Source organism: Rhagoletis pomonella, unplaced genomic scaffold, assembly GCF_013731165.1.
Source record: "Rhagoletis pomonella isolate Grant_MI unplaced genomic scaffold, Rhpom_1.0 Rhpom_scaffold_00003, whole genome shotgun sequence".
NCBI lineage: Eukaryota > Metazoa > Arthropoda > Insecta > Diptera > Tephritidae > Rhagoletis > Rhagoletis pomonella.
In genome coordinates, this window is record NW_023458557.1 from 94,742,944 (window position 1) to 94,754,151 (window position 11,208).

The window sequence follows — 11,208 nt, forward strand, 5'->3', positions numbered from 1 at the left end:
CTCTACTTTGATTACAGAAAGTTTCCGCTTGAGTAGATTTTTAGTTGTTTTTTTTTTTACTTTTGGTTTTAAACACAAAATGCGTACTTTTTATAGGCAAAATAATTTCAAATAGTGCAGATATTAAATAATTATATCAAATAACTTAAGAGCCAAAAATTCTCTTTTGCGGCTCTCTCTTCCAGAGCGCATCGCCACTTTATTTAAACAAACAAATATTTTATTACTGCAGCCTACACTGAGAAAAGTGTTTAATTACGCCAACTAAATATTTTTCTCGTAACACGTGATTTGGTTATGGTTACATTAATTGGTTATAGTTACCAAAACATGTGTTGAGAGAAATGTATTTAGCTAACTTTTTTCTGAGTGTAATGTGCACTGATTTGTGCTTTGAAAGTTGACGGCAAAAGCTACAGTAAGTAGGTATTTGAGAATTCATAAACTGAGAGATACTTAAAATAATCCTTCAGGGTTATTAGCATTACAAATTCTGTTTAATGTAGCGGCATACATACATATACATACGTGCACATGCGTGTATTTGCATGTGTGTATGCTTATATGAGAGATTGTAATCCCAAAGCGAATAAATTGAAATCGATTACAAGCGCACGACACAAAATCTATGTACTGGAAAAATAATAAACAAAATTCATAAGTCGGATTAAATATGGGATTATTTAGTAAAAAAAAATATTACAAGTTCATAAGTTTGTGTAAACGAGAAATTTGTCTTACAACTTAAAGTTTTTGATATAGTTTTTTAAATAAATGCAAAATTAATTAAAAAGAAAAATAATTTTGAACGGTCACGATTATTTTGTCATTTTATAATAGCAATATTCAAATCATAGCTGTTTGCTAATCATAAAAAGTGATAGCCAAAACTTTTTAACCAAGGGAATAGTAGACATCTTTGACTTAAAACTAATGCTAATAAGCGATTTCGATTCTTCGATTGCTTGTTGGATAACTGCCGAATTCTGCGAAGCCGATGTACTCTTTCAACTTAATAATATTCGGTCTGGAAAATCACTTCTGCTTATCGTTTTGCCTGAGCTTCTCCTCCAATTCGTGGAGTGCGGCTTGATGTGGCTACACAAAGAGGAGGGACCTACAGTTTTACATTGCCTCCGAATGGCAAAGTGGTTTTATGAGAAGCTTTTTAAAAAAAAAAGGAACAGTCCAGCGCCTTCGTCTTGGTCTGCAGGCTGTATCGGAGATACAGCCGCTATATTTAAACGTAGAATACGTGGTATGGTTATTGATAACAATATCAATAGAAAAATCGATAAAAATATTGGTAACAAAACCAATAAAAATATCGATAAAAATATCGACAACAAAATCGATAAAAGAATCGGTAACAAAGTCGATTATAATATCGATAGCAAAAACGATAAAAATATCGATAACAAAACCGATAAAAATATCGATATCAAAATCGATAAAAATATCGATAACAAAATCGATAAATAATCTATAATAAAATCGATAACAAAATCGATTAAAGTGTCGATAACAAAATCGATAAAAATATCGATAACAAAACCGATGACAAAATCGATTAAAATGTCGATAACAAAATCGATAAAAATATCGATCATTATATCGATAAGTGAAAATATCGATAGCAAAATAAATAACAAAATCGATCATTATATCGATAAGTTCTGAAAATATCGATAACAAAATCTATAAAAATATCGATAACAAAATCGTTAGCAAAATCGATAACAAAATCGATAAAAATATCGATAACAAAACCAATAAAAATATAGATAACAAAATCGATAAAAATATCGATAACAAAATCGATAATAAAATCGATAACAAAATCGATAATAAAGAGATAACAAAATCGATAAAAATATCGATCATTATATCGATAAGTTCCAAAAATATCGATAGCAAAATCAATAACAATATCGATGAAAATTTCGATAACAAAATCGATAAAAAAACCAACAAAATATCGATTATATCGATAAGTCCCGAGAATCCCTAAAATCCCGAAATAGTTCCGAGATTGAGTCTCTGTGCCTTTATCTATATCCTTTTCTCTACAACTACCTTTATTTTAATCTTTCTTCCTCTATCTTCATCTATACTTTTATCGGTATCCTCATCCGCATCTTTTTCTTTATATTTATCTTTGTTTTTATTTTTATGTTTATCATATTCTTCATATACATATTCCCCTTCACCTTTGCACTTATACATATAAGTAAAGTGTTTAAATTTACCTTGGTCTTCATGTTTGCCTTTATCTTTACTCAACTTTGTTTTTGTGTTTATTTTTACCTTGGCCTTTATCCTTTTCTTTATCTATGTACGTCCTCACCTCTACTTTTATTCTTGGATTGGACTTTTTCTAAATGTTGTTTCACTTCGAAAAGTCTTCGCGTATTATGCATACATGTGTTCATATATGTATGTACATATATAATATGTATGTACATATGTATGTATAGACATACATAGATTACTAAAAATAGAAACAGATCCACATTAACTGCAATCAACATATGTACGTATGTATGTATTTACATATGTACACACGCTGCGATTAGGTTATAAATAGCGCGCCTCTGTTTATCAAAAGCCGCATTACATACGCATACATACTTTTTGTCTCCTTCCCACACTTCCAATGATGACGAGGTGATTTTGTATGGAAAATCATTTATGCCCATATATTTGAATAAAATAAACATATATAGAAGATATCAACCAATACTTCCCATATACCAAACGAAAGGAAAACTCTTGAATTTTTGATTAAAGAAAACAAAAACAAAATCATTCGAGCGGTTTTCGAGCATTTTGGTAATGAAAAAAATTTGCAAATTTTTTCAACAATTTTTTGCCTTAAAATGCTCAATATTTGTTAAATTTATATAAAATTTGTACCCGATAATATTTCTACTGCTCCAAAGAACCTATATCCCGAAAATGAAAGTTATATATGCCAACAATAAGTTGCTAGAGCACTTTAAAGGCTCAAAATTGACCCCAAAATAAGGCAATGTTTACCGTTGTTTTTACGACAGAAACCGAATTGGTTATTTACAAAAATGAATCTGTCGACAGGTTTGGAATTTTATCTTTGAAACGCCACACTTTTCTTTGAAATCGCTTTATTAGTTCTCGTGCAATAAGCGTTTTTGTGAAGCTCTAAAAATTACAACTACAACATTTGAACATAGCCCCCATACCTTAAGGTAAGACGTATTCTACGTCAAAAATAGAGTATTGCCATTTGTTGATAAAAGAAAAGTGAAATATGTTTAGTCAGGCACTGCGAAAAGCAATGCAGCAAAATAAGCGCGAGGATTTCCTGTAACTGATAAGACACATCGACGACATCCCTTGGGGCAGTGGGTACAACATTGTGCTAAAAAAATGAAATGGAGAAACTCTAAGACGCCAGTGTGCCTCAGAATAATGAAGAGAATTGTCTCTGGGTTATTCCCGCAGCAAGATGTGTTTGGAGTGCCACGTGAGCCAAAAGTAGAAGCCTCCAAAATCCCACCGGTTAGCAACGCCGGTGTATTTGCTGCCGTAGCCAAATTTAAGGCCAAAAAATCGCCAGGCATGGACGCAATGCCGAATGGCGTTCTCCAACATATAGTTAGGAAAAAACCGGAAATCTGTAGCCACTTATACACAAGATGCTTCCAGGAATGTATATTTCCGAGGAAATGGAATTGGTAATACCTGGTTCTACAACCAAAAATTAATAAGCCCCCGAGGAGCAGTCATCGCACAGGCCTTTGTGCATCCAGCATGCTGAAGGCAAACTACTGGAAACAATTACATATATTCCGCGGCTTCAAGTGATCGTACAAGAAGAGCGGAGACTCTCAAACTGGCAGTATGGGGTCCGAAAAAGGCGTTCAACAGCTGACTTGGTAGCTGCTGACCATCCTTTTTGTCTTTACTGCTATGGCAAATGCGAAAATGCAGAGCACATCCTTATGGACTGCCATAGATTCGAGACGGAATAGGTAGCTTCCGAACAGGCTGCCGAGATAAGCCGATATTCCACTCAGCCATCGATATGTAAGTTCTTCTCTGATTCTCATATGTATGTATTCCATTTTAGTAGGCTGAGTCACAGCAAGGCGTGGCCGGGTAACTCTAGTATTATTATAAAATATATGCCTGGTATAGTCTTGCTAATAAGAATAAGCTTTGACGTTCCTAGCACATCAAGGTGATATCATTGCTTTCGGGTGCTTCTTCAATAAAGGTGAGTTACTTAAAGTACTAAATGAAATTGTTTGAATATAGAAAACGAAACTCATTGCAGTTTTGGTTAAAGACAGACGAGCAGAACCAAAGTGTCCACAGATTAGAGTGAATACCCTAAGCTTACTTCCTTTGTAGATATATATACATATGTATGCATGTAAATATCCACATCTAGTGTCTCTACATCTACATAAATACATATACACTAGCGGTCAGCTAATTAAGTCAAGTAACATTTTTACTAGTTTTTCTACTACTATTTTTCTTTTGTTTATTTAATGTTTATATGTATTTTTTTATAAAAGTTTAGCACCTTACCTAATTAGCGCCAGATAAATCCACGTTTCAAACTTGGCACAAAGTTATGAAAATTCAGCAAACTATAACATTTGCAACAAAAATTTTAAACTTTTTATTTAGAATTTTTTAGAAAAAAAAAATGTTGGGTAGGCAGTTTTGTAGCTCATCAAATTTTAGTACGTTAAAGTGCAAATTTCAAGACGCTAGAGAATCGCGTTGATTTTTAATAATTTTTTTTTTTTGCTTTTATATGGAAGAAAATGCACAACACCGTCAGCCAAAATTATTAAAAACCAACGCGTCTTGAAATTTGCACTTCAACCTACTAAAATTTAATTATTATTGTTTGAAATGTGGATTTATGTAGGGCTGGTTAGCTAAAGTGCCAGCCTTTTTAATAAAAAAAAATATAAATATTAAATAAGCAAAAGAAAATCAAGCAAAACTAGTCAAAATTGCACTTGACTTAATCAGCTGACCACAAGGGTATAATATAGTACATAATATATACAGAAGTGGATATGTACATCCATACATACATACATACATACATACATACATACATGTGTCTTGTACCAAAATCAACTACCGGTGAAGCTTTTTACGAGCTCATCCGTGATTTATGAGTGACATCTTTCTGGAGGAGTATAAAAAATGTACGCACATATGTACATAGATACATCTGTAAGTGCATAAAGTTATGTCCGGGCATGTAGATAAGTGGGTGAAGTGCAGAATTAGCTCGTTGTGCGTCGCCAGTCAGCGTCATAAAAAAATGAGTGCTGACAAAAAATCAAGAAATAAAAATGGTTTTTTTTTTTTTTTGAGGGATACCAACTAACAGGGAAAATGTCAAAATATTATGAACCGAAATTAAGTTAACAAAAGTAAAACGTTATGGAAAAAGTTTAATCCTTCGTACAACACTCTTTCATGGTGTTGCAGTCATTAAAATTGCAATCAATAAATATTAATTATTTTGTAGAAGAGCTGGTTTACAGCTGCATCGATTTTAAAACATTATAGTGTGTAACAAAAAAAAAAATAATGCATTCTTCTTATCTTGCATTGCAGAATTCTTCACAGCAGTTACATTCAAGTACACACACTTACACTTACAATAATGAGAAAAAAATATATATGGGAATCAAAGCAACCGCCGCTATGCGAATCCAATCTATGGAAATGACAGCTCCCAGCAGCAGCTCAATGCGCTGCAACGCCGGCGGTTGGGTTGGGTTGTTGAACTCATAAAAAGTGTGGCATTGATGCAACATATGCCACCGGCGAGTTTAGTGTCGCCTGTTGTTGCCGCCGCTGTTATTGCTGTTGTGCTTTTGCTAGTATCATCAACAAGACTCTGCGCGATGTCGCTGTGATGTGCAGCAATTGATGCAATGGCTCATAAATTTTGTTAAAATTTTATAATACTTAAAATGGATTTTTGCATTTTACAGCGCATCATAAAAGTCAAATTCACGCATGACACCATTGCACGAGAGGCTAATATATGTATGTAAGTGTAAGCAGTTGTATGTGGCTATAAGAACGTCTTTTTTCCCAAACATATGGATACCTATACACTTTTTACACACATACACACACAATATTTTTTACATTACATATAGTATGCATAAATCTCAAGGAGCAAAGCCGCTGTAGAATTGTTCTTGCTAAATGAGGGGACACATCTGACGATTTCGCAATTTCTTCTTTTGTCGCATAAAGTTAAATTAGTCGAGCTAAATTGTACTAAAACCAATTGGGCTACAGCGGTAATGAAGTTCATTCAATGAAACGTGCGCATGTAATCATAAATATGCGCTCAACAAGGCACAGAAATTGTTCGCTTTTTTATGTAACTTTAATTAGAAATGTCTGCTGATGCGTATTATATTTTGAGTTTATATTAGGGTGATGGTCGTCTTGCAGGGCGCACAAAAGCCATTAGCAAAGGTTAGTTGTGGTAAGCTACGAGACTAGAGTTTATGGGAATATTATGTCTTGTGTAAATACTGGTAAAAAGATTCGTAGGACATACCGGTATAAGTAACGCGTGAAGTGGGACCTAGCAACCATTTCATCAAATGCACTCAAATAATTTTTTTTCTTCGGTTCGACCACAACACCCTATTAGTTCGAACAATGCTACACCGAATAAACTGAAGTCAGGTGGTGGATATTTGCCCAGAATTGTACTAAAGGCTGGATCGATGTCCTAAAAAAATATCTTTGTAGAATCAAATTTTTCGGCTGGTGCATTCAGCATAACAGGGCAATTCTGACTAAGGCTAGACGCATAGTGGAGCGGCGAGCAAAGCGACGAGCATAGCAACGAGCAAAGCGTCAATTACAAACGAGTCGGTATGCTTTGAAACAAATACGTTTGTAATTAGTATTATTTTTGATAATTTCACCAAATTCAAGTTAACAAATAATTACAAAAACTTAAAAAAAATTTAGACAACAATGATAGACTGCAACATAGCGAGAGTACCAGTTTGACAGAAAAAAAAACATAACCAAAGATTATAAAAAATAAGGATGCTGTCTATGTGTATGGCTCCCTTATATTCTACGCCCTTTGTGATAACAAAAGTGTTGCCACGTTTGTACGAAACAATTTTTCTGTGCCAGAGTACAGGGACTCTTATTAAATTAATAAAGAAAATACTGAAAATCGGGATTTAATCGGTACATATATGAAAAATCGGGACACTTATACGTTCCGACTTTTAAAAAATATTCAGCGTGACAATTTTCTCAAAATCGGTAGTGTCCCGCCAAAAACGGTACGAATGGTCACCGTACGTATACTCCAACTACCCTGCTAACTCCCTGAAACTTGAGCCTAGTATCTAGGTCGAATGCTCGTTTAGTACAACGCCAGAATAGTCCATGGGTCCCGACACCCATTTCCCGCTTCCACTAACTTTCCACCCATTACCTAATTTGATACTGGCCCAATGGATATTCGAATTCTTGAACTAATCGAGTGGACCTACTTCAATTATTTTTTTACTAATCGTTCTGCCCTTCGTGTATCTTAAATATGCATATTTGAAGCATCCAATCGTTTCAGTTTGCAAGCTTTTGTAAACAACTGAACTTTCATTTGAAGCTTTCACTATTTATCTTTTAAGACTTTTCAATTAAGTAGTTATAGTTAGTCAGAAGTTAATATATATTTCGTAAAGGAGTATGGCACACTTATAACTCATCATAATCATCTGACCTCTCTGAAGAAGCGTTCACTTTTTCGGTACAACTTTATGCCAGTTTTAAAAAGCTAAGCTTTCTGTTGAAGCTTTAATTTCTATATTTCTAGTGCAGCGATGGGCAGAGAGAGCTTTTACTCTGCATGTGCCCTTAAAAAATTTATAAAAAGCTTAAAAAAGCGGTGCCCTTCACCGTTCTAGTGTGATAACATTTTGTGAATCTGCTACCATTACTTAAAAATTGAAAAAAGAAAAGTGATGTCGTCGTGATTTAGTAAATATAATTCCTCCTTCATTTGAGCAGTTTTTGCAGGACAAGGGTACGTTCACACAGAAAGCGGACTCGAGCCGAGCGAAGCCGTTCCGAACTGAGTGAAGCTTTCAAATTACTGTAGCGATATGGAAGTGTTCATACAGAACGCTCTTTCAGAAACGTTTTCGAGCTGAAAGCATAATAGTTTTTGATTTTGAATTTTCAGTTTATTGTTTCAGCTTCACGATGCAGCAGATATTCAAGATATCAAAATATTCAAATAAAAACGAGTTCTACAACTAATATTTTGAATAAAATTGAGCAAATATTTTCGCCTCTTTTCACTGAGTATCTTTGCAACCAAGTCCATGAGAAAAGCTCCGCTTCGCTTCGTTCAGCTTCACCGCTGGGCTTTCTCTCTGAACGCACCCTTACACACCGCAATTAATTTTTAGCTAATTTTCTAATGAGCCTCCGTTATAACTTATGTAAAAAGTCTCCACAAGCCTTTACTCCGAGTACTGAAAAAATTATTTTGAAAGAGTCTTGAAAAGCCTTTGAAAAATCTCGTAACTTGGAAATCAAGGCGCACAAGAATTTACATGCATTTTGTTTTTGCTTTGGCGGCATAAACTGTCAAAATTTGTTAGAGTGTGTATGGAAATTCAAACAAAATTTTTCAATTTGACTTTCGGAGCCGTGAGGCTGAGCTGATCTAGTAACATCACCTTATATAAATTCGCCTTGTTACAAATCATTTAATTTTTTGTCCAAAAAATATGTAGCAAATTTTGCTTTTGTTCGAAAATGAAAGATGTTTTTTTTACTTTCCAACATTCTACGTCCTAAAGAAACCTTAAAGAAAGCGGAAAGAAACATTTTTCGCAGCGTGGTTTTGGGTCCAATTAAAAAAAAAAAATATCATTACGATTAAAAGAAAGGAAATACGAATAAAAATTTATCGCAGTGTTGAGTACCGAATTTGTCTTCTAGTTGAAAATCTCTTAAACTAATTACAATACAGTTAACAACGATGCCAAAAAACATAACCCGAATTCACTAACGCGTGAAGAGTAAATTGCCGACAGCAAAAAAAAAATCGTTAAATTATATTACCGGCTCGTGACAGTTTATCTGATGAGTGCAGTAACAAGCTCGAGCCATGTATGGCTACAAGCGCTGCATAGTGTCAAGCTCTTCATTGGTCTGGCCACAACTACGAAATTGAGACGAAATTAAATTAATGTGGTATTTAATTGAAATACGTTCAAATTTGCATTTATCGAAGCATTTACACATACTTACATGTATGCGTATGAACATCCCTGCAGAAAAAAATTATAAAGTGATACAAAATAACCCACTTTAAACAAATTTCTATTTAAATATCCTCATACACATTTTATTTTGCATCCACTTTTCTTCTGTACTTCACAAACACTTTTTCGAATTTGGGATAAAATAAATGAAGAGCGAAATTTTATATTAATGAGAATTATCATTTTGAAGTTATGTCTGGCGGCCATACAAATATAGTTAGCCTTCCTTAAAGAAAATATACAGAAAAAAGTTAACTTATAGTTGGATATATTTCCTGCAAGGATATGTACGTATAGGATCGAGCGCACTGCTATACATGTGTATACATGTTGTTTATAGAAATAAGGGAACAGCGATGAGCTACTTCAACCTCTCGACACTTGAAACTGTATTCACCTGGCAGGAATGAGCGAAAATCGCGCAGCAGAGGAAGCCAACTATTCTTGTCCAATGCTTGTGAGGTGATAAGAATACATAGCAAGATGAGCAGCAAATACCCTACCTACCCTAAAACTTGTCTAGGTTAAGTTTGAAAATTGAATATTGTATGCAATTATGTGAAAGTTCCTCAATTTCATAATATGCAAATTCGATTGGAAAATTTATGTTCTTACATATAGAGAAGTATATGTATGTAAATAGCGTTCGAGGAGCCTGAAGCTAACTAAAATGGTCAGTCAAACACACTTCGATTAAACGGAGAAATGTTGAATGAGGGAGAGCGGATAGCGCCATCAAAAACAGTCAATTGCCAGTGGCTATAGGATGACGGACAGTTGCTATGTATGTTTATGAAAATTATTTCGGCGATGAGGTAGCAGATATAAATTTTTTTCGTAGTTAAAATGGCATTAAACGCTTTGTTAGTGAGTTATAAAATATTTCATATAAAAAATTACTTACCAAATGACGCCTATGCTTTTAAGATGGTAGTTGCCCGATGCTCTAAAAATAGAAGATTGAAGGATTTTATTTAAATAAAATTTGAAATAATATACATTTTCCAAATGCTAAATATACTTCAAGTTTATATACGTGTGTTATAACTATATATGTAGATATAGAGGAGGCCAACAAATTGTATGAAAATATTTTATTTACATTTATTTCATTAAATTTTATTTCATACTATTAGATCTGGTATTTATAGTAGAAGCGCCCAAGGCAAGATTGCCTAGAACAGAGATGGGTAAAGTGGCTCCCAGGAGCCTTTTGCACTTAGGAGCCCCGGCTTGGCACATTTAGGTGCTAGATGAAGGGTAACATCAAAAGTATTTGTACTGAAAATCGAGTTGTAGCTTAAGCTCACTTTTTATTTATGTGGCCTAGAAAAAAAACTCGAAGACCAGAACAAAAATAACTGTTAAAGGAATATACCAAATTTAGCGTGTAGTAAAAAATATTGAATTTGCTATTCAGAGTAATCTCGCTGCAACGTTTCAGTGGCCATTAACCTATTGGTGGACATTTTACAGGGCGCAGCCATAGAAATGTCACTGCCAATACTGAAACTGTAAATCAGTGATGTGCACCGCCTTGCCCGCGCGCAAAGCTCTTTCAAGCTTTCTATACATTTTGTATAGGCGCCTGCAGAGTAAAAGCTCTATTTGCCCATCGCTGCTGTAAAGCCTCAGTAAAGGGTCTCAGGTATTACCGTGCTGTTCATTTCAGAATTTGTATGCCGGCCTCAACCGCCGGCGATGGACCAGGATCTTTCCCGATAGACATGGAAAATAGAGACTAAATAGCTCATTGCTCTCATTGGTGAAAACTAAGAGCAGGCCTTTGGCTGTCTAGGTTACATCCCGGACTTCTGCCGTGCAGACTTTCATTAACTCGAAGGATGGAACAACCAAA

At 34.5% G+C, this 11,208-nt stretch overlaps 1 protein-coding gene across 6 annotated transcripts in view; it reads right to left on the reverse strand.

The window, feature by feature from the left end:
- The window catches only part of LOC118735860, a 548,047-nt gene that overhangs the window by 66,350 nt on the left and 470,489 nt on the right, over nt 1-11,208 (reverse strand). For all 6 annotated transcript variants that reach the window (XR_004992653.1, XR_004992652.1, XM_036465840.1 and 3 more), the window contains one exon: nt 10,255-10,296. The gene's annotated coding sequence lies outside the window, so the exon portion shown is untranslated. The remainder of the gene's footprint in view (nt 1-10,254; nt 10,297-11,208) is intronic.